This window comes from Diprion similis, chromosome 6, assembly GCF_021155765.1.
Source record: "Diprion similis isolate iyDipSimi1 chromosome 6, iyDipSimi1.1, whole genome shotgun sequence".
Classification (NCBI taxonomy): domain Eukaryota; kingdom Metazoa; phylum Arthropoda; class Insecta; order Hymenoptera; family Diprionidae; genus Diprion; species Diprion similis.
In genome coordinates, this window is record NC_060110.1 from 14915640 (window position 1) to 14940305 (window position 24666).

A 24666-nucleotide genomic window follows, 5' to 3' on the forward strand; every position below is an offset into this window, starting at 1 on the left:
TCGTTTCAGAATCGATTTGCTTGAACCCTTCCAGACTGATCAGACGCTCGGTAAGGCAAAATAGACGCCAAACAAAGCGTGGGGCCAAGAGCTGGACAAATTCGCAGAGAATGTGAAAAAATTGGTTTACTTTATCATTCTAATTCAGGTTACATGAAATAAAAACAATATGATGTCATGCATAGTGCGTCGAATCCTGCAGAGGAGCGTTGCGTGTGTACGCAAGCCGCAATTTCAACTATTCCTACTTATAAACTGCAACAGTTTTCATCTGATTAAATATCTTTTATATCCTATTTGAAATAATAAATTTTGTACGCTTTTTTCCTCTTGTAATGATCGGATGTTTTCAGAAATGTTTATTCATATTATTGAACTTCTGTTTATCTTTTCCCTTTGAGAATATTATTTAACAACTTGCCGAATGACTACACACTGACACTCGAACACTTGTACTAGATTTAAGGTATAATAAATAAACAAAAAGTTTGTCACTATGAATTTGCGGTTTTTCTTCAGCACCTTTTCGAAATCCCTTCACCAAATTCCATGTTTGTATACTTACCTATCGAACTGTTGCTCGAATCAGTGAGCTTTGCTTTACAAGATTTCTGGATCCGGAGATTTTTTGAACGACAATCAATTGCTGTCTTGAGAGTCGAATCTTTTTTGTCTCGTAATCGATATATATGACCGTTTATACTTCAATTAGACCCTCTGAAACTAAGCAAACACATGTGTAGGAGCGTAAGACCAATGGCCCGAAAATTGCGACGAAGAGACCAGAAGCAGAAATCTGACGAAAAGGATGTTTCGATTATTGGCTGTAACTTTTAATCCCTTAATCGCAGCGTATTCAGCCTGGGCTCAATTGATTTCTCTCGCAAAATTACGTCGGAATGGTGCCTTGAAGAATTGATTGCAGCACTTTTCAGAATCATCGAAATTTTCGACAAAAATCCAAAGGGGTTAGCCTTAGTTTTCTCACGATTTTCGGACCCGAAAATTTTGCGTCTCCGAATCGATTAGCATGAGCCTTTCTAGGGTAATTCGACCACCAGGAACTCAGAAAACACATGAAAAAGAGCGTAGGACCAACGGCAGAGAAATGACGATGAAAATCAGCAGTTTTTCGGCTGTAACTTTTTAGCTATCGCTCGCAGCGTATTGGGACTGCGATTAATCGATTCCTCTCGCAAAATTACGTCGGAAAAGTGCCTTAGAGAATTGATTGCAGCACTTTTCAGAATCATCGGAATTTTCGACAAAAATCCAAAGGGGTTAGCCTTAGTTTTTTCTCGATTTTCGGACCCGAAAATTTTTCGTCTCCGAATCGATTAGCATGACCCTTTCTAGGGTAATTCGACCACCAGGAACTCAGAAAACACATGAAAAAGAGCGTAGGACCAACAGCAGAGAAATGACGATGAAAATCAGCAGTTTTTCGGCTGTAACTTTTTAGCTATCGCTCGCAGCGTATTGGGACTGCGATTAATCGATTCCTCTCGCAAAATTACGTCGGAAAAATGCCTTAAAGAATTGATTGCAGCACTTTCCAGAATCATCGAAATTTTCGACAAAAATCCAAAGGGGTTAGCCTTAGTTTTTTCTCGATTTTCGGACCCGAAAATTTTGCGTCTCCGAATCGATTAGCATGACCCTTTCTAGGGTAATTCGACCACCAGGAACTCAGAAAACACATGAAAAAGAGCGTAGGACCAACAGCAGAGAAATGACGATGAAAATCAGCAGTTTTTCGGCTGTAACTTTTTAGCTATCGCTCGCAGCGTATTGGGACTGCGATTAATCGATTCCTCTCGTAAAATTACGTCGGAAAAGGGCCTTAAAGAATTGATTGCAGCACTTTCCAGAATCATCGAAATTTTCGACAAAAATCCAAAGGGGTTAGCCTTAGTTTTTTCTCGATTTTCGGACCCGAAAATTTTTCGTCTCCGAATCGATTAGCATGACCCTTTCTAGGGTAATTCGACCACCAGGAACTCAGAAAACACATGAAAAAGAGCGTAGGACCAACAGCAGAGAAATGACGATGAAAATCAGCAGTTTTTCGGCTGTAACTTTTTAGCTATCGCTCGCAGCGTATTGGGACTGCGATTAATCGATTCCTCTCGTAAAATTACGTCGGAAAAGGGCCTTAAAGAATTGATTGCAGCACTTTCCAGAATCATCGAAATTTTCGACAAAAATCCAAAGGGGTTAGCCTTAGTTTTTTCTCGATTTTCGGACCCGAAAATTTTTCGTCTCCGAATCGATTAGCATGACCCTTTCTAGGGTAATTCGACCACCAGGAACTCAGAAAACACATGAAAAAGAGCGTAGGACCAACAGCAGAGAAATGACGATGAAAATCAACAGTTTTTCGGCTGTAGCTTTTTAGCTATCGCTCGCAGCGTATTGGGACTGCGATTAATCGATTCCTCTCGCAAAATTACGCCGGAAAAGTGCCTTAAAGAATTAATTGCAGCGCTTTCCAGAATCATCGAAATTTTTGACAAAAATCCAAAGGGGTTAGCCTTAGTTTTTTCTCGATTTTCGGAACCGAAAATTTTGCGTCTTCGAATCGATTAGCATGACCCTTTCTAGGGTAATTCGACCACCAGGAACTCAGAAAACACATGTAAAAGAGCGTAGGACCAACAGCAGAGAAATGACGATGAAAATCAGCAGTTTTTCGGCTGTAACTTTTGAGCTATCGCTCGCAGCGTATTGGGACTGCGATTAATCGATTCCTCTCGCAAAATTACGTCGGAAAAGTGCCTTCAAGAATTGATTGCAGCACTTTCCAGAATCATCGAAATTTTCGACAAAAATCCAAAGGGGTTAGCCTTAGTTTTTTCTCGATTTTCGGACCCGAAAATTTTGCGTCTCCGAATCGATTAGCATGACCCTTTCTAGGGTAATTCGACCACCAGGAACTCAGAAAACACATGAAAAAGAGCGTAGGACCAACAGCAGAGAAATGACGATGAAAATCAGCAGTTTTTCGGCTGTAACTTTTTAGCTATCGCTCGCAGCGTATTGGGACTGCGATTAATCGATTCCTCTCGTGAAATTACGTCGGAAAGGTGCCTTAAAGAATTGATTGCAGCACTTTCCAGAATCATCGAAATTTCCGACAAAAATCCAAAGGGGTTAGCCTTAGTTTTTTCTCGATTTTCGGGACCGAAAAATTTGCGTCTTCGAATCGATTAGCATGACCCTTTCTAGGGTAATTCGACCACCAGGAACTCAGAAAACACATGCAAAAGAGCGTAGGACCAACGGCAGAGAAATGACGATGAAAATCAGCAGTTTTTCGGCTGTAACTTTTTAGCTATCGCTCGCAGCGTATTGGGACTGCGATTAATCGATTCCTCTCGCAAAATTACGTCGGAAAAGTGCCTTCAAGAATTGATTGCAGCACTTTCCAGAATCATCGAAATTTTCGACAAAAATCCAAAGGGGTTAGCCTTAGTTTTTTCTCGATTTTCGGACCCGAAAATTTTTCGTCTCCGAATCAATTAGCATGACCCTTTCTAGGGTAATTCGACCACCAGGAACTCAGAAAACACATGAAAAAGAGCGTAGAACCAACAGCAGAGAAATGACGATGAAAATCAGCAGTTTTTCGGCTGTAACTTTTTAGCTATCGCTCGAAGCGTATTGGGACTGCGATTAATCGATTCCTCTCGCAAAATTACGTCGGAAAAGTGCCTTAAAGAATCGATTGCAGCACTTTCCAGAATCATCGAAATTTTCGACAAAAATCCAAAGGGGTTAGCCTTAGTTTTCTCTCGATTTTCGGAACCGAAAATTTTGCGTCTTCGAATCGATTAGCATGACCCTTTCTAGGGTAATTCGACCACCAGGAACTCAGAAAACACATGAAAAAGAGCGTAGGACCAACGGCAGAGAAATGACGATGAAAATCAGCAGTTTTTCGGCTGTAACTTTTTAGCTATCGCTCGCAGCGTATTGGGACTGCGATTAATCGATTCCTCTCGCAAAATTACGTCGGAAAAGTGCCTTAGAGAATTGATTGCAGCACTTTTCAGAATCATCGAAATTTTCGACAAAAATCCAAAGGGGTTAGCCTTAGTTTTTTCTCGATTTTCGGACCCGAAAATTTTGCGTCTCCGAATCGATTAGCATGACCTTTTCTAGGGTAATTCGACGACCAGGAACTCAGAAAACACATGAAAAAGAGCGTAGGACCAACAGCAGAGAAATGACGATGAAAATCAGCAGTTTTTCGGCTGTAACTTTTTAGCTATCGCTCGCAGCGTATTGGGACTGCGATTAATCGATTCCTCTTGCAAAATTACGTCGGAAAAGTGCCTTAAAGAATTGACTGCAGCACTTTCCAGAATCATCGAAATTTTCGACAAAAATCCAAAGGGGTTAGCCTTAGTTTTTTCTCGATTTTCGAAACCGAAAATTTTGCGTCTTCGAATCGATTAGCATGACCCTTTCTAGGGTAATTCGACCACCAGGAACTCAGAAAACACATGAAAAAGAGCGTAGGACCAACAGCAGAGAAATGACGATGAAAATCAACAGTTTTTCGGCTGTAGCTTTTTAGCTATCGCTCGCAGCGTATTGGGACTGCGATTAATCGATTCCTCTCGCAAAATTACGGCGGAAAAGTGCCTTAAAGAATTAATTGCAGCGCTTTCCAGAATCATCGAAATTTTTGACAAAAATCCAAAGGGGTTAGCCTTAGTTTTTTCTCGATTTTCGGAACCGAAAATTTTGCGTCTTCGAATCGATTAGCATGACCCTTTCTAGGGTAATTCGACCACCAGGAACTCAGAAAACACATGTAAAAGAGCGTAGGACCAACAGCAGAGAAATGACGATGAAAATCAGCAGTTTTTCGGCTGTAACTTTTGAGCTATCGCTCGCAGCGTATTGGGACTGCGATTAATCGATTCCTCTCGCAAAATTACGTCGGAAAAGTGCCTTCAAGAATTGATTGCAGCACTTTCCAGAATCATCGAAATTTTCGACAAAAATCCAAAGGGGTTAGCCTTAGTTTTTTCTCGATTTTCGGACCCGAAAATTTTTCGTCTCCGAATCGATTAGCATGACCCTTTCTAGGGTAATTCGACCACCAGGAACTCAGAAAACACATGAAAAAGAGCGTAGGACCAACAGCAGAGAAATGACGATGAAAATCAGCAGTTTTTCGGCTGTAACTTTTTAGCTATCGCTCGCAGCGTATTGGGACTGCGATTAATCGATTCCTCTCGTGAAATTACGTCGGAAAGGTGCCTTAAAGAATTGATTGCAGCACTTTCCAGAATCATCGAAATTTCCGACAAAAATCCAAAGGGGTTAGCCTTAGTTTTTTCTCGATTTTCGGGACCGAAAATTTTGCGTCTTCGAATCGATTAGCATGACCCTTTCTAGGGTAATTCGACCACCAGGAACTCAGAAAACACATGAAAAAGGGCGTAGGACCAACGGCAGAGAAATGACGATGAAAATCAGCAGTTTTTCGGCTGTAACTTTTTAGCTATCGCTCGCAGCGTATTGGGACTGCGATTAATCGATTCCTCTCGCAAAATTACGTCGGAAAAGTGCCTTAAAGAATCGATTGCAGCACTTTCCAGAATCATCGAAATTTTCGACAAAAATCCAAAGGGGTTAGCCTTAGTTTTCTCTCGATTTTCGGAACCGAAAATTTTGCGTCTTCGAATCGATTGGCATGACCCTTTCTAGGGTAATTCGACCACCAGGAACTCAGAAAACACATGAAAAAGAGCGTAGGACCAACGGCAGAGAAATGACGATGAAAATCAGCAGTTTTTCGGCTGTAACTTTTTAGCTATCGCTCGCAGCGTATTGGGACTGCGATTAATCGATTCCTCTCGCAAAATTACGTCGGAAAAGTGCCTTAGAGAATTGATTGCAGCACTTTTCAGAATCATCGAAATTTTCGACAAAAATCCAAAGGGGTTAGCCTTAGTTTTTTCTCGATTTTCGGACCCGAAAATTTTGCGTCTCCGAATCGATTAGCATGACCCTTTCTAGGGTAATTCGACCACCAGGAACTCAGAAAACACATGAAAAAGAGCGTAGGGCCAACAGCAGAGAAATGACGATGAAAATCAGCAGTTTTTCGGCTGTAGCTTTTTAGCTATCGCTCGCAGCGTATTGGGACTGCGATTAATCGATTCCTCTCGCAAAATTACGTCAGAAAAGTGCCTTAAAGAATTGATTGCAGCACTTTCCAGAATCATCGAAATTTTCGACAAAAATCCAAAGGGGTTAGCCTTAGTTTTTTCTCGATTTTCGGAACCGAAAATTTTGCGTCTTCGAATCGATTAGCATGGCCCTTTCTAGGGTAATTTGACCACCAGGAACTCAGAAAACACATGAAAAAGAGCGTAGGACCAACGGCAGAGAAATGACGATGAAAATCAGCAGTTTTTCGGCTGTAACTTTTTAGCTATCGCTCGCAGCGTATTGGGACTGCGATTAATCGATTCCTCTCGCAAAATTACGTCGGAAAAGTGCCTTAAAGAATTAATTGCAGCACTTTCCAGAATCATCAAAATTTTCGACAAAAATCCAAAGGGGTTAGCCTTAGTTTTTTCTCGATTTTCGGAACCGAAAATTTTGCGTCTTCGAATCGATCAGCATGGCCCTTTCTAGGGTAATTTGACCACCAGGAACTCAGAAAACACATGAAAAAGAGCGTAGGACCAACGGCAGAGAAATGACGATGAAAATCAGCAGTTTTTCGGCTGTAACTTTTTAGCTATCGCTCGCAGCGTATTGGGACTGCGATTAATCGATTCCTCCCGCAAAATTACGTCGGAAAAGTGCCTTAGAGAATTGATTGCAGCACTTTTCAGAATCATCGAAATTTTCGACAAAAATCCAAAGGGGTTAGCCTTAGTTTTTTCTCGATTTTCGGACCCGAAAATTTTTCGTCTCCGAATCGATTAGCATGACCCTTTCTAGGGTAATTCGACCACCAGGAACTCAGAAAACACATGAAAAAGAGCGTAGGACCAACAGCAGAGAAATGACGATGAAAATCAGCAGTTTTTCGGCTGTAACTTTTTAGCTATCGCTCGCAGCGTATTGGAACTGCGATTAATCGATTCCTCTCGCAAAATTACGTCGGAATAGAGCCTTAAAGAATTGATTGCAGCACTTTTCAGAATCATCGAAATTTTCGACAAAAATCCAAAGGGGTAAGCCTTAGTTTTTTCTCGATTTTCGGACCCGAAAATTTTGCGTCTCCGAATCGATTAGCATGACCCTTTCTAGGGTAATTCGACCACCAGGAACTCAGAAAACACATGAAAAAGAGCGTAGGACCAACGGCAGAGAAATGACGATGAAAATCAGCAGTTTTTCGGCTGTAACTTTTTAGCTATCGCTCGCAGCGTATTGGGACTGCGATTAATCGATTTCTCTCGCAAAATTACGTCGGAAAAGTGCCTTAAAGAATTAATTGCAGCACTTTCCAGAATCATCGAAATTTTCGACAAAAATCCAAAGGGGTTAGCCTTAGTTTTTTCTCGATTTTCGGAACCGAAAATTTTGCGTCTTCGAATCGATTAGCATGACCCTTTCTAGGGTAATTCGACCACCAGGAACTCAGAAAACACATGAAAAAGAGCGTAGGATCAACAGCAGAGAAATGACGATGAAAATCAGCAGTTTTTCGGCTGTAACTTTTTAGCTATCGCTCGCAGCGTATTGGGACTGCGATTAATCGATTCCTCTCGCAAAATTACGTCGGAAAAGTGCCTTAAAGAATTAATTGCAGCACTTTCCAGAATCATCGAAATTTTCGACAAAAATCCAAAGGGGTTAGCCTTAGTTTTTTCTCGATTTTCGGAACCGAAAATTTTGCGTCTTCGAATCGATTAGCATGACCCTTTCTAGGGTAATTCGACCACCAGGAACTCAGAAAACACATGAAAAAGAGCGTAGGACCAACGGCAGAGAAATGACGATGAAAATCAGCAGTTTTTCGGCTGTAACTTTTTAGCTATCGCTCGCAGCGTATTGGAACTGCGATTAATCGATTCCTCTCGCAAAATTACGTCGGAATAGAGCCTTAAAGAATTGATTGCAGCACTTTTCAGAATCATCGAAATTTTCGACAAAAATCCAAAGGGGTAAGCCTTAGTTTTTTCTCGATTTTCGGACCCGAAAATTTTGCGTCTCCGAATCGATTAGCATGACCCTTTCTAGGGTCATTCGACCACCAGGAACTCAGAAAACACATGAAAAAGAGCGTAGGACCAACGGCAGAGAAATGACGATGAAAATCAGCAGTTTTTCGGCTGTAACTTTTTAGCTATCGCTCGCAGCGTATTGGGACTGCGATTAATCGATTCCTCTCGTGAAATTACGTCGGAAAGGTGCCTTAAAGAATTGATTGCAGCACTTTCCAGAATCATCGAAATTTCCGACAAAAATCCAAAGGGGTTAGCCTTAGTTTTTTCTCGATTTTCGGGACCGAAAATTTTGCGTCTTCGAATCGATTAGCATGACCCTTTCTAGGGTAATTCGACCACCAGGAACTCAGAAAACACATGAAAAAGGGCGTAGGACCAACGGCAGAGAAATGACGATGAAAATCAGCAGTTTTTCGGCTGTAACTTTTTAGCTATCGCTCGCAGCGTATTGGGACTGCGATTAATCGATTCCTCTCGCAAAATTACGTCGGAATAGAGCCTTAAAGAATTGATTGCAGCACTTTTCAGAATCATCGAAATTTTCGACAAAAATCCAAAGGGGTAAGCCTTAGTTTTTTCTCGATTTTCGGACCCGAAAATTTTGCGTCTCCGAATCGATTAGCATGACCCTTTCTAGGGTAATTCGACCACCAGGAACTCAGAAAACACATGAAAAAGAGCGTAGGACCAACGGCAGAGAAATGACGATGAAAATCAGCAGTTTTTCGGCTGTAACTTTTTAGCTATCGCTCGCAGCGTATTGGGACTGCGATTAATCGATTTCTCTCGCAAAATTACGTCGGAAAAGTGCCTTAAAGAATTAATTGCAGCACTTTCCAGAATCATCGAAATTTTCGACAAAAATCCAAAGGGGTTAGCCTTAGTTTTTTCTCGATTTTCGGAACCGAAAATTTTGCGTCTTCGAATCGATTAGCATGACCCTTTCTAGGGTAATTCGACCACCAGGAACTCAGAAAACACATGAAAAAGAGCGTAGGACCAACAGCAGAGAAATGACGATGAAAATCAGCAGTTTTTCGGCTGTAACTTTTTAGCTATCGCTCGCAGCGTATTGGGACTGTGATTAATCGATTCCTCTCGCAAAATTACGTCGGAAAAGTGCCTTAAAGAATTAATTGCAGCACTTTCCAGAATCATCGAAATTTTCGACAAAAATCCAAAGGGGTTAGCCTTAGTTTTTTCTCGATTTTCGGAACCGAAAATTTTGCGTCTTCGAATCGATTAGCATGACCCTTTCTAGGGTAATTCGACCACCAGGAACTCAGAAAACACATGAAAAAGAGCGTAGGACCAACGGCAGAGAAATGACGATGAAAATCAGCAGTTTTTCGGCTGTAACTTTTTAGCTATCGCTCGCAGTGTATTGGGACTGCGATTAATCGATTCCTCTCGCAAAATTACGTCGGAAAAGTGCCTCCAAGAATTGATTGCCGCACTTTCCAGAATCATCGAAATTTTCGACAAAAATCCAAAGGGGTTAGCGTTAGTTTTTTCTCGATTTTCGGACCCGAAAATTTTTCGTCTCCGAATCGATTAGCATGACCCTTTCTAGGGTAATTCGACCACCAGGAACTCAGAAAACACATGAAAAAGAGCGTAGAACCAACAGCAGAGAAATGACGATGAAAATCAGCAGTTTTTCGGCTGTAACTTTTTAGGTATCGCTCGCAGCGTATTGGGACTGCGATTAATCGATTCCTCTCGCAAAATTACGTCGGAAAAGTGCCTTAAAGAATCGATTGCAGCACTTTCCAGAATCATCGAAATTTTCGACAAAAATCCAAAGGGGTTAGCCTTAGTTTTCTCTCGATTTTCGGAACCGAAAATTTTGCGTCTTCGAATCGATTAGCATGACCCTTTCTAGGGTAATTCGACCACCAGGAACTCAGAAAACACATGTAAAAGAGCGTAGGACCAACAGCAGAGAAATGACGATGAAAATCAGCAGTTTTTCGGCTGTAACTTTTGAGCTATCGCTCGCAGCGTATTGGGACTGCGATTAATCGATTCCTCTCGCAAAATTACGTCGGAAAAGTGCCTTAAAGAATTGATTGCAGCACTTTCCAGAATCATCGAAATTTTCGACAAAAATCCAAAGGGGTTAGCCTTAGTTTTTTCTCGATTTTCGGACCCGAAAATTTTGCGTCTCCGAATCGATTAGCATGACCCTTTCTAGGGTAATTCGACCACCAGGAACTCAGAAAACACATGAAAAAGAGCGTCGGGCCAACAGCAGAGAAATGACGATGAAAATCAGCAGTTTTTCGGCTGTAGCTTTTTAGCTATCGCTCGCAGCGTATTGGGACTGCGATTAATCGATTCCTCTCGCAAAATGACGTCAGAAAAGTGCCTTAAAGAATTGATTGCAGCACTTTCCAGAATCATCGAAATTTTCGACAAAAATCCAAAGGGGTTAGCCTTAGTTTTTTCTCGATTTTCGGAACCGAAAATTTTGCGTCTTCGAATCGATTAGCATGGCCCTTTCTAGGGTAATTTGACCACCAGGAACTCAGAAAACACATGAAAAAGAGCGTAGGACCAACGGCAGAGAAATGACGATGAAAATCAGCAGTTTTTCGGCTGTAACTTTTTAGCTATCGCTCGCAGCGTATTGGGACTGCGATTAATCGATTCCTCTCGCAAAATTACGTCGAAAAAGTGCCTTAGAGAATTGATTGCAGCACTTTTCAGAATCATCGAAATTTTCGACAAAAATCCAAAGGGGTTAGCCTTAGTTTTTTCTCGATTTTCGGACCCGAAAATTTTTCGTCTCCGAATCGATTAGCATGACCCTTTCTAGGGTAATTCGACCACCAGGAACTCAGAAAACACATGAAAAAGAGCGTAGGACCAACAGCAGAGAAATGACGATGAAAATCAACAGTTTTTCGGCTGTAGCTTTTTAGCTATCGCTCGCAGCGTATTGGGACTGCGATTAATCGATTCCTCTCGCAAAATTACGCCGGAAAAGTGCCTTAACGAATTAATTGCAGCACTTTCCAGAATCATCGAAATTTTCGACAAAAATCCAAAGGGGTTAGCCTTAGTTTTTTCTCGATTTTCGGAACCGAAAATTTTGCGTCTTCGAATCGATTAGCATGACCCTTTCTAGGGTAATTTGACCACCAGGAACTCAGAAAACACATGAAAAAGAGCGTAGGACCAACGGCAGAGAAATGACGATGAAAATCAGCAGTTTTTCGGCTGTAACTTTTTAGCTATCGCTCGCAGCGTATTGGAACTGCGATTAATCAATTCCTCTCGCAAAATTACGTCGGAATAGAGCCTTAAAGAATTGATTGCAGCACTTTCCAGAATCATCGAAATTTTCGACGAAAATCCAAAGGGGTTAGCCTTAGTTTTTTCTCGATTTTCGGACCCGAAAATTTTTCGTCTCCGAATCGATTAGCATGACCCTTTCTAGGGTAATTCGACCACCAGGAACTCAGAAAACACATGAAAAAGAGCGTAGGACCAACAGCAGAGAAATGACGATGAAAATCAACAGTTTTTCGGCTGTAGCTTTTTAGCTATCGCTCGCAGCGTATTGGGACTGCGATTAATCGATTCCTCTCGCAAAATTACGTCGGAAAAGTGCCTTAAAGAATTAATTGCAGCACTTTCCAGAATCATCGAAATTTTCGACAAAAATCCAAAGGGGTTAGCCTTAGTTTTTTCTCGATTTTCCAAACCGAAAATTTTGCGTCTTCCAATCGATTAGCATGACCCTTTCTAGGGTAATTCGACCACCAGGAACTCAGAAAACACATGAAAAAGAGCGTAGGACCAACAGCAGAGAAATGACGATGAAAATCAACAGTTTTTCGGCTGTAGCTTTTTAGCTATCGCTCGCAGCGTATTGGGACTGCGATTAATCGATTCCTCTCGCAAAATTACGTCGGAAAAGTGCCTCAAAGAATTGATTGCAGCACTTTCCAGAATCATCGAAATTTTCGACAAAAATCCAAAGGGGTTAGCCTTAGTTTTTTCTCGATTTTCGGAACCGAAAATTTTGCGTCTTCGAATCGATTAGCATGACCCTTTCTAGGGTAATTCGACCACCAGGAACTCAGAAAACACATGAAAAAGAGCGTAGGATCAACGGCAGAGAAATGACGATGAAAATCAGCAGTTTTTTGGCTGTAACTTTTTAGCTATCGCTCGCAGCGTATTGGGACTGCGATTAATCGATTCCTCTCGCAAAATTACGTCGGAAAAGTGCCTTAAAGAATTGACTGCAGCACTTTCCAGAATCATCGAAATTTTCGACAAAAATCCAAAGGGGTTAGCCTTAGTTTTTTCTCGATTTTCGGACCCGAAAATTTTTCGTCTCCGAATCGATCAGCATGACCCGTTCTAGGGTAATTCGACCACCAGGAACTCAGAAAACACATGAAAAAGAGCGTAGGACCAACAGCAGAGAAATGACGATGAAAATCAGCAGTTTTTCGGCTGTAACTTTTTAGCTATCGCTCGCAGCGTATTGGGACTGCGATTAATCGATTCCTCTCGCAAAATTACGTCGGAAAAGTGCCTTAAAGAATCGATTGCAGCACTTTCCAGAATCATCGAAATTTTCGACAAAAATCCAAAGGGGTTAGCCTTAGTTTTCTCTCGATTTTCGGAACCGAAAATTTTGCGTCTTCGAATCGATTAGCATGACCCTTTCTAGGGTAATTCGACCACCAGGAACTCAGAAAACACATGTAAAAGAGCGTAGGACCAACAGCAGAGAAATGACGATGAAAATCAGCAGTTTTTCGGCTGTAACTTTTGAGCTATCGCTCGCAGCGTATTGGGACTGCGATTAATCGATTCCTGTCGCAAAATTACGTCGGAAAAGTGCCTTAAAGAATTGATTGCAGCATTTTCCAGAATCATCGAAATTTTCGACAAAAATCCAAAGGGGTTAGCCTTAGTTTTTTCTCGATTTTCGGACCCGAAAATTTTGCGTCTCCGAATCGATTAGCATGACCCTTTCTAGGGTAATTCGACCACCAGAAACTCAGAAAACACCTGAAAAAGAGCGTAGGGCCAACAGCAGAGAAATGACGATGAAAATCAGCAGTTTTTCGGCTGTTGCTTTTTAGCTATCGCTCGCAGCGTATTGGGACTGCGATTAATCGATTCCTCTCGCAAAATTACGTCAGAAAAGTGCCTTAAAGAATTGATTGCAGCACTTTCCAGAATCATCGAAATTTTCGACAAAAATCCAAAGGGGTTAGCCTTAGTTTTTTCTCGATTTTCGGAACCGAAAATTTTGCGTCTTCGAATCGATTAGCATGGCCCTTTCTAGGGTAATTTGACCACCAGGAACTCAGAAAACACATGGAAAAGAGCGTAGGACCAACGGCAGAGAAATGACGATGAAAATCAGCAGTTTTTCGGCTGTAACTTTTTAGCTATCGCTCGCAGCGTATTGGGACTGCGATTAATCGATTCCTCTCGCAAAATTACGTCGGAAAATTGCCTTAGAGAATTGATTGCAGCACTTTTCAGAATCATCGAAATTTTCGACAAAAATCCAAAGGGGTTAGCCTTAGTTTTTTCTCGATTTTCGGACCCGAAAATTTTTCGTCTCCGAATCGATTAGCATGACCCTTTCTAGGGTAATTCGACCACCAGGAACTCAGAAAACACATGAAAAAGAGCGTAGGACCAACGGCAGAGAAATGACGATGAAAATCAGCAGTTTTTCGGCTGTAACTTTTTAGCTATCGCTCGCAGCGTATTGGAACTGCGATTAATCGATTCCTCTCGCAAAATTACGTCGGAATAGAGCCTTAAAGAATTGATTGCAGCACTTTTCAGAATCATCGAAATTTTCGACAAAAATCCAAAGGGGTAAGCCTTAGTTTTTTCTCGATTTTCGGAACCGAAAATTTTGCGTCTCCGAATCGATTAGCATGACCCTTTCTAGGGTAATTCGACCACCAGGAACTCAGAAAACACATGAAAAAGAGCGTAGGACCAACAGCAGAGAAATGACGATGAAAATCAGCAGTTTTTCGGCTGTAACTTTTTAGCTATCGCTCGCAGCGTATTGGGACTGCGATTAATCGATTCCCCTCGCAAAATTACGTCGGAAAAGTGCCTCAAAGAATTGATTGCAGCACTTTCCAGAATCATCGAAATTTTCGACAAAAATCCAAAGGGGTTAGCCTTAGTTTTTTCTCGATTTTCGGAACCGAAAATTTTGCGTCTTCGAATCGATTAGCATGACCCTTTCTAGGGTAATTCGACCACCAGGAACTCAGAAAACACATGAAAAAGAGCGTAGGATCAACGGCAGAGAAATGACGATGAAAATCAGCAGTTTTTTGGCTGTAACTTTTTAGCTATCGCTCGCAGCGTTTCGGGACTGCGATTAATCGATTCCTCTTGCAAAATTACGTCGGAAAAGTGCCTTAAAGAATTGACTGCAGCACTTTCCAGAATCATCGAAATTTTCGACAAAAATCCAAAGGGGTTAGCCTTAGTTTTTTCTCGATTTTCGGACCCGAAAATTTTTCGTCTCCGAATCGATCAGCATGACCCTTTCTAGGGTAATTCGACCACCAGGAACTCAGAAAACACATGAAAAAGAGCGTAGGACCAACAGCAGAGAAATGACGATGAAAATCAGCAGTTTTTCGGCTGTAACTTTTTAGCTATCGCTCGCAGCGTATTGGGACTGCGATTAATCGATTCCTCTCGTAAAATTACGTCGGAAAAGTGCCTCAAAGAATTGACTGCAGCACTTTCCAGGATCATCGAAATTTTCGACAAAAATCCAAAGGGGTTAGCCTTAGTTTTTTCTCGATTTTCGGACCCGAAAATTTTTCGTCTCCGAATCGATCAGCATGACCCTTTCTAGGGTAATTCGACCACCAGAAACTCAGAAAACACATGAAAAAGAGCGTAGGACCAACAGCAGAGAAATGACGATGAAAATCAGCAGTTTTTCGGCTGTAACTTTTTAGCTATCGCTCGCAGCGTATTGGGACTGCGATTAATCGATTTCTCTCGTAAAATTACGTCGGAAAAGTGCCTCAAAGAATTGATTGCAGCACTTTCCAGAATCATCGAAATTTCCGACAAAAATCCAAAGGGGTTAGCCTTAGTTTTTTCTCGATTTTCGGAACCGAAAATTTTGCGTCTTCGAATCGATTAGCATGACCCTTTCTAGGGTAATTCGACCACCAGGAACTCAGAAAACACATGTAAAAGAGCGTAGAACCAACAGCAGAGAAATGACGATGAAAATCAGCAGTTTTTCGGCTGTAACTTTTGAGCTATCGCTCGCAGCGTATTGGGACTGCGATTAATCGATTCCTCTCGCAAAATTACGTCGGAAAAGTGCCTTCAAGAATTGATTGCAGCACTTTCCAGAATCATCGAAATTTTCGACAAAAATCCAAAGGGGTTAGCCTTAGTTTTTTCTCGATTTTCGGACCCGAAAATTTTGCGTCTCCGAATCGATTAGCATGACCCTTTCTAGGGTAATTCGACCACCAGGAACTTAGAAAACACATGAAAAAGAGCGTAGGACCAACAGCAGAGAAATGACGATGAAAATCAGCAGTTTTTCGGCTGTAGCTTTTTAGCTATCGCTCGCAGCGTATTGGGACTGCGATTAATCGATTCCTCTCGCAAAATTACGTCGGAAAAGTGCCTCAAAGAATTGACTGCAGCACTTTCCAGAATCATCGAAATTTTCGACAAAAATCCAAAGGGGTTAGCCTTAGTTTTTTCTCGATTTTCGGACCCGAAAATTTTTCGTCTCCGAATCGATCAGCATGACCCTTTCTAGGGTAATTCGACCACCAGGAACTCAGAAAACACATGAAAAAGAGCGTAGGACCAACAGCAGAGAAATGACGATGAAAATCAGCAGTTTTTCGGCTGTAACTTTTTAGCTATCGCTCGCAGCGTATTGGGACTGCGATTAATCGATTCCTCTCGTAAAATTACGTCGGAAAAGTGCCTTAAAGAATTGATTGCAGCACTTTCCAGAATCATCGAAATTTCCGACAAAAATCCAAAGGGGTTAGCCTTAGTTTTTTCTCGATTTTCGGAACCGAAAATTTTGCGTCTTCGAATCGATTAGCATGACCCTTTCTAGGGTAATTCGACCACCAGGAACTCAGAAAACACATGAAAAAGAGCGTAGGACCAACAGCAGAGAAATGACGATGAAAATCAGCAGTTTTTCGGCTGTAACTTTTTAGCTATCGCTCGCAGCGTATTGGGACTGCGATTAATCGATTCCTCTCGCAAAATTACGTCGGAAAAGTGCCTTAAAGAATTGACTGCAGCACTTTCCAGGATCATCGAAATTTTCGACAAAAATCCAAAGGGGTTAGCCTTAGTTTTTTCTCGATTTTCGGACCCGAAAATTTTTCGTCTCCGAATCGATCAGCATGACCCTTTCTAGGGTAATTCGACCACCAGGAACTCAGAAAACACATGAAAAAGAGCGTAGGACCAACAGCAGAGAAATGACGATGAAAATCAGCAGTTTTTCGGCTGTAACTTTTTAGCTATCGCTCGCAGCGTATTGGGACTGCGATTAATCGATTCCTCTCGTAAAATTACGTCGGAAAAGTGCCTCAAAGAATTGATTGCAGCACTTTCCAGAATCATCGAAATTTCCGACAAAAATCCAAAGGGGTTAGCCTTAGTTTTTTCTCGATTTTCGGAACCGAAAATTTTGCGTCTTCGAATCGATTAGCATGACCCTTTCTAGGGTAATTCGACCACCAGGAACTCAGAAAACACATGTAAAAGAGCGTAGAACCAACAGCAGAGAAATGACGATGAAAATCAGCAGTTTTTCGGCTGTAACTTTTGAGCTATCGCTCGCAGCGTATTGGGACTGCGATTAATCGATTCCTCTCGCAAAATTACGTCGGAAAAGTGCCTTCAAGAATTGATTGCAGCACTTTCCAGAATCATCGAAATTTTCGACAAAAATCCAAAGGGGTTAGCCTTAGTTTTTTCTCGATTTTCGGACCCGAAAATTTTGCGTCTCCGAATCGATTAGCATGACCCTTTCTAGGGTAATTCGACCACCAGGAACTCAGAAAACACATGAAAAAGAGCGTAGGACCAACAGCAGAGAAATGACGATGAAAATCAGCAGTTTTTCGGCTGTAGCTTTTTAGCTATCGCTCGCAGCGTATTGGGACTGCGATTAATCGATTCCTCTCGCAAAATTACGTCAGAAAAGTGCCTTAAAGAATCGATTGCAGCACTTTCCAGAATCATCGAAATTCTCGACAAAAATCCAAAGGGGTTAGCCTTAGTTTTTTCTCGATTTTCGGAACCGAAAATTTTGCGTCTTCGAATCGATTAGCATGACCCTTTCTAGGGTAATTTGACCACCAGGAACTCAGAAAACACATGAAAAAGAGCGTAGGACCAACGGCAGAGAAATGACGATGAAAATCAGCAGTTTTTCGGCTGTAACTTTCTAGCTATCGCTCGCAGCGTATTGGGACTGCGATTAATCGATTCCTCTCGCAAAATTACGTCGGAAAAGTGCCTTAAAGAATTGATTGCAGCACTTTTCAGAATCATCGAAATTTTCGACAAAAATCCAAAGGGGTTAGCCTTAGTTTTTTCTCGATTTTCGGACCCGAAAATTTTTCGTCTCCGAATCGATTAGCATGACCCTTTCTAGGGTAATTCGACCACCAGGAACTCAGAAAACACATGAAAAAGAGCGTAGGACCAACAGCAGAGAAATGACGATGAAAATCAGCAGTTTTTCGGCTGTAACTTTTTAGCTATCGCTCGCAGCGTATTGGAACTGCGAATAATCGATTCCTCTCGCAAAATCACGTCGGAATAGAGCCTTAAAGAATTGATTGCAGCACTTTTCAGAATCATCGAAATTTTCGACAAAAATCCAAAGGGGTAAGCCTTAGTTTTTTCTCGATTTTCGGACCCGAAAATTTTGCGTTTCCGAATCGATTAGCATGACCCTTCCTAGGGTAATTCGACCACCAGGAACTCAGAAAACACATGAAAAAGAGCGTAGGACCAACAGCAGAGAAACGACGTTGAAAATCTGCAGTTTTTCGGCTGTAACTTTTTAGCTATCGCTCGCAGCGTATTGGGACTGCGATTAATCGATTCCTCTCGCAAAATTACGTCGGAATAGAGCCCTCAAGAATTGATTGCAGCACTTTTCAGAATCATCGAAATTTTCGACAAAAATCCAAAGGGGTTAGCCTTAGTTTTTTCTCGATTCTCGGACCCGAAAATTTTGCGTCTCCGAATTGATTAGCATGACCCTTTCTAGGGTCATTCGACCACCAGGAACTCAGAAAACACATGAAAAAGAGCGTAGGACCAACAGCTGAGAAATGACGATGAAAATCAGCAGTTTTTCGGCTGTAACTTTTTATTTATCGCTCGCAGCGTATTGGGACTGCGATTAATCGATTCCTCTCGCAAAATTACGTCGGAAAAGTGCCTTAAAGAATTGATCGAAGCACTTCTCAAAATCATCGAAATTTTCGACAAAAATCCAAAGGGGTTAGCCTTAGTTTTTTCTCGATTTTCGGACCCGAAAATTTTCCGTCTCCGAATCGATTAGCATGACCCTCTTTAGGGTAATTCGACCACCAGGAACTCAGAAAACACATGAAAAAGAGCGTAAGACCAACAGAAGAGAAACGACGATGAAAATCTGCAGTTTTTCGGCTGTAACTTATTAGCTATCGCTCGCAGCGTATTGTGACTGCGATTAATCGATTCCTCTCGCGAAATTCTGTCAGAATAGTGGCTCAAAGAAATAATTGCAGCTACTTACAGAATCGTTGAAATTTTTCACACAAATCCAAAGGGGTTAGCGTCAGTTAGCGATTCCCTTTGCTGGGTCAAAAATTTGTCGTCTTTGTATCGATTTGTATGACACTTGCTTGTCTCATTGGACCTCGAGGAAAGCAGCATATACACCAAAGAATGCGCATGAGCAACTGAAAGAGAAATGAAGAACAAAATACGTCGACACTTATTTGTTTATTTACTTCTATTCTTGTTACATAAGATACCAACAGTATAATATCACATACAGTGTAACGTATCTTACAGAAGCGCTTTCCGCTTGTACGCAAGCTGCAACATCAACTATACTTATAACCTACTACAGAGACCGTGTAATATAATATCTTTCATATTCTGCTCACGATCATGTATATTACACTTTTTTCAGAATAATTAGATTCCTTAAGTAATGTTTAATAATACTCTTGCATTCCTTTTTTTTTTTGCTTTCATACTATTCGGCAACTCATCAAATTACCACACACCGACACTTGAACATTTGTCCCTGAAATGGGGCATATTGAATAAACCAAAACTATCTAGTTATGAATTTGTTATTTGAAGCCAGAACATCCTATGATCAGTAGCCGCAAAATCTCGATTCGTGACTAAAGTCTGTGTGATCAACTATCGAGAACGTTAGTACCACTGACGCCAGTTCTCTTTCGTTCATTTGGTTCAAAGCTCCCGCGGGCTCTATGTATTCACAATACATCTCTTTGTTTTCCCTCTCCTACACATTGTCCTGCGGCCTGCTATCCAAATGAAATGTACCGCATCTAAGCAATTGAACGGAATACCATGTTACAGAATCAATTCACAACTTTGTCAATGCCGTAATACAATCCCATAAATGCATAAATATGTTCGAAATTTCAATTTATTATTAGTCGTAAATAGAATACAATCTTTGTGTAAACAATTATTTTCATTGGACTTCTGCAATAACAAAAACCATTCACAGTTTCCGTATCTTCTTAGCTTATTTTTAGTTACCCCTAGCCATGTAGACATGTCAATTTACCTTCGGAACATCAATGTAATCATAGCTACGCTCACATTGCCGCATCCAAACACTTTATGACTGATATACTCTATACTAATCATAATTTTTCCCTCGTCCATTCCACGCTCGTATTCCTCGTCATGTTTAGTGCTGTGTTCTGTTTTTGTCAGAAAAAATATTCAATACGGTCTGCCACTTGGGCCCTGCTATACTTTTTGTCGTTCTTATTTGATTCCGTATAATAACGGAGCCATCAGCGAGACTTGTCCTGAACCAGGAATCATTTCGTCAAGTTTCTCACCGTCTCAATGATGCTGGCACCGGTATGCTCGACCTGACGAGCGTTAACGAGCGGCAACCGAACCGCACCAGTGAAATAGCTCAAGTCCAAATACCATTAATTGCATCTGTACTCACAGAAGTCCCACAGCGGCACGCGTTCGACGATGAATAATAGACTTTTGAACAGGATTCCCTCTGAACAGGTTTCTCGAAGGCTCCAAACTTTCTTATCACCTTTTGTCGCCTCTGAAAAAAGGCACATCATTAATAGATTAGAATTCAAATGTGTTGCTGCCATTTACAACTCTGAATGGACGCTACAACTCCAGCAAAATTACATTTCGTGGACCAAAAGAAGCAAGACTTTGGGGGATCATCATTAAGAGGATTCAAAGATGAAAAGGAGAAAAGGTTAGAATAATATTCAGGGAATCTTCAACCATCGCAGTCGAATTGAAACGAGATAATAAAGTGCACGCGGACTCGCTGAATTATAATTAAATTTCATTCGCCTTGTTCAAGAATGAATATCTGGTTTGCCCGCGAGCAACGCCAAGGAATGGAACGATAAGACAGTATAACACACCAAGGCGCTAATCACCTTGCCACATCTTTGAGATGTGGAATACGGAAGTGATCGAGACTCAATAAAATGTACGTTTGCACGTAGAGACACGAAGAGCCGGTAGGCTTTGCCCGGTTCAATACGATATCTCGAGTTGTGTGTAAGTGTGTGCTTGGCTGTACGTTCGGTGTCCACCCGTGAAACGCGGCACGTGTTGGTTACGCCTTTGCTCAACTGACAATTCTCGAGAGATCCCAGCATCCAACGCAGGTAAATAGTCTCACCTTAGTCCACCTGAACGGTGAGCATGGTCATTATTTACTCGGATCCTACGAGTCGCTTAATTGGAAAATTTTCAGAACGTGACGTAGCTGCGGGCGTGGGTGTGGTAAATCATGGCTTTATCATCGCCGTTCCATTCCCGGACGCCAGGCGCCACGTAAAATACGCGAAACCAGAGAAATGAAGGACAGGTGGTGCTCTGCGAATTGGATTCAGCAAGGCTATCCAGCCTGTAGCGAAACAAGGAAAACTCCTTGAATGTCCTGCGAGCAGGCAGGATCCTCTTCGTGACCCAAGGCCTGTTTGCACAGCCAAGGCGACCTGCGTGCCTCGCAGATGTGCCGGTCGTTTCACTGTGTATCCGAGGACCGCGGTATGTGCATGTCTCATAACGTACGAGCAGGTACACATATCCATAATACGCGCCGGTAAATTATTATTGATGTGTGTAAAGTTCACGTGCAAGTACGAGTATAGAACACGAGTGCGTTCGCCCTGGTGTCCGACAATCAAAACCATCTCCCGCGACCGCGCCAATAACTTTTGCAAACAAAGAACGTTGCACAGAATTTACTTAAGTTATACAGCCGTTTCTGCAGCCGTCGACTCTTCATCATCGATTTGTTTAGCGAGATTTAACGACTTGTAAGCACCTGCTTGAGGTACGTTTGCACAAACTGACGATATCGAAATTTTTCTAATTTCACTTGGCGGGGAGATTTTTTTTTTAAATTGACCTAAAATTTTTCCTTTAAATGTCTAATTCAGTTTTACTCATCTCCATGAGGCTCTGCACTGTTGTGGAGATTTCAGAGGAGGCCAGAAAATCTAGAATCAATCAATCTAGTATAGAGATTAGCATACCGTACTCGTATGCTTAAGATTACTATCAATGCACATTACGTACTCGAGATGTTCATTACTCAAGCAACTGTCCATTCGTCATTTCTATGTTCTAGCCTTGCCACTGATCGCGATATCTCTCAAAGAGATTGAGATATATAGCTATATAGCTCACTTCTCGGATGGAGGACGTATTCTGACGAACAAATTACAAGTGGTTTCGATAGTTAGCTGTCAGTTTATCAGAATCACAGGGAGTAAAATAGTGGAAAAAAACATCAAACTTACGTATTATTACTTTCCACATACCTACATAAACCAGAAATAGCATCGAAATCACAGCACAGGATAGAGAGGCAACCGCTGGAGAGTGATGAGAGACTCTTGAGGATGAAACACATTCTCGATCATTCATATCGAAAGATAAGTAACATTACCAGCGGCGCGAATTGCATTTCCTTCATTACCACTTAACCTGGTTAATTGGACCGACGATACGCCGTGATGGTGAAGAACGTATAGATGCGGTCATGGAAACTTGCTCATATGTACACGCATTAACTTCACTTTATTTCACTTCATTACTCAGGTGATCGCAACGTTCCGTTTCACGATCAAACGATATACAGCAAAGGTAGAAAAGTAATCAAATATAATAAAGCAACGTGCTGCAGAAACACTTAGCGAGGCGGAAGCCGGCAGGATTAAGTGACAAGAACAGGCTCACCACGCGCGAATCTGACAATGAGATAATACAAGGCGCAATCTGAATAAAGCCAGTGAGTATTTCCCCTCGGCTGACAATTACCTGCGTTTAACGAGGATTAACGAGCCGCACACATTGTACTTGTCCGAGCTTTCACGTGCAATATTTCCCATGCGATTTGCCACATCAGCGAAAATAGGCAATCCTCTCAAAACTAATGATCGACACTTGAGAATTCACATCAAGCTTACGGTATGGAATAAGCATCGGTTCATTTGCCTTGTGAGAATTTTTCACAAAAATCATCATGTGGGTAAAGGAAAAAAAAAATGAAGAAAAAGGCCTAGTTCATCGCTGCCAGCACTACATTACCCATAGATTCCAATATCGCTGTTGGAATTGGCCTTCTCTTATCATAATTTACGATGATACGATATAGCCAGCCGGGGAAGAGCGTTGCTTCTGAATTGGTAATGTGACTCGTGCATCAGGCACGACACGGGCAATATACTAGACCGAACATGCATGCATGGTTGAATCGCAGCTTCTGAATCCTGACACCGCAACGCCTAATAGTTTTCAACAGGAACGACAGAGAGCATCGGCTGGTTCTTTTGCCGCATGAAATAACGCTTCGTATGATAATGCCCGCAGAATTTATCCCTTTTCTAAACCGTTTCATATGCATTTCTCGTAGGGTGAGAGTTTCCTTCGGCCCAAAATTAATTCTGCACGAAAGACTTGTACCGTACCACCATAACGCCGTTGCCATTTCCATCGTCCCAGCTCCGTTGCTAGGCTGCCAGAATTGCTAATCCACTAGAGGTATACATGAGTTATAATTCTTTCCAAAAGATACTATACCGTTGAATTAATCATGATATTCCAATTGTGAGAGTGAGTCATTTTTCTTGTAAATTTTACAGCAGCGATAGCGTGGATTGTTTGGGGCACCATAAATGTCAAAGACTGTCACTTGAGTCACTGTAATAATATTCTTCGCGAACAATGTTAACAAACGAACTGAGATGAGCCGAGATGCTCCGATGCATTCGCAGAATGAGAATTCATTCTTCGAACAGCATGTAACACCAGAAGGTTGGCGCCGCTTGCGTCATTCGTCCCGGAGTCTTATAACGATAGAATCACGTTACAATTATGAGAATACTCGATTAATAAATTTCGCGAACTGCAGGTACGCTCATAAATCCGATGAATCAAGCTTTCTTTATTGGTTCACGACGAACAAGAGCAGCGGAATTCAGTCAACATTTGAACTTTCTTATTTCCAACGTGACTTTTGTATACAGCGCTACTAGCACAACCAGCATTCAAGACGCTTCCATCAGTCATTCATTTTCAGAGAGATTTGACTTGATTACGAAACGTCAATTGTGTCGCAGACAATCCATTCAATTGCCCAAGACTTCTTTCCCTGTTGTTTCAATTGATTCTTGTTTGACGAGCACAAAGACCTGAACTATGACGATTTTTGCTATTCCCACGTATTGTCGAGTGCAAACTGCGACACGAAAATAGTCAGACAAACAAACGAGTTCTGGCTGTTGTTATGATCCATAATCATTTCTCATCCATAAAATGAACCATCAGCCTCCTTGATGTATGCATGCGAGGAATAGATTGCTCTGAGTATAAACGCACCAGACCGTGGAGAGTTTGTAAGTTAATGTTTGAATATATATGGTAACGTGTAAATTAAATTGTAACGGCTGACAATTTCATTTATGACGGTTCGCGTTGCATCGCATCTTTAACAACCACGTGCCGCATATTTCAACACAAAAACGAAGCCGAGCCGAACCACCGTGATACCTAAACTAGGGTTCGACGTAATTGTGAAATCATGGAAAGTAGTCTTGTAACGTAAACCCAGCACACAGTATTATTAAGACTATGCCCAAGTTTATCATAGGTTGTA

At 41.6% G+C, this 24666-nt stretch overlaps 1 long non-coding RNA gene across 1 annotated transcript; it reads right to left on the reverse strand.

The window, feature by feature from the left end:
• Positions 1 to 468: 468 nt before the first annotated feature.
• Positions 469 to 22586, reverse strand: LOC124407193. The gene is made up of 3 exons (XR_006929295.1): positions 22576 to 22586; positions 20815 to 20817; positions 469 to 560 (listed from the first exon to the last, which is right to left on the reverse strand). It is a non-coding gene; the product is annotated as an uncharacterized LOC124407193 (long non-coding RNA).
• Positions 22587 to 24666: the final 2080 nt, after the last annotated feature.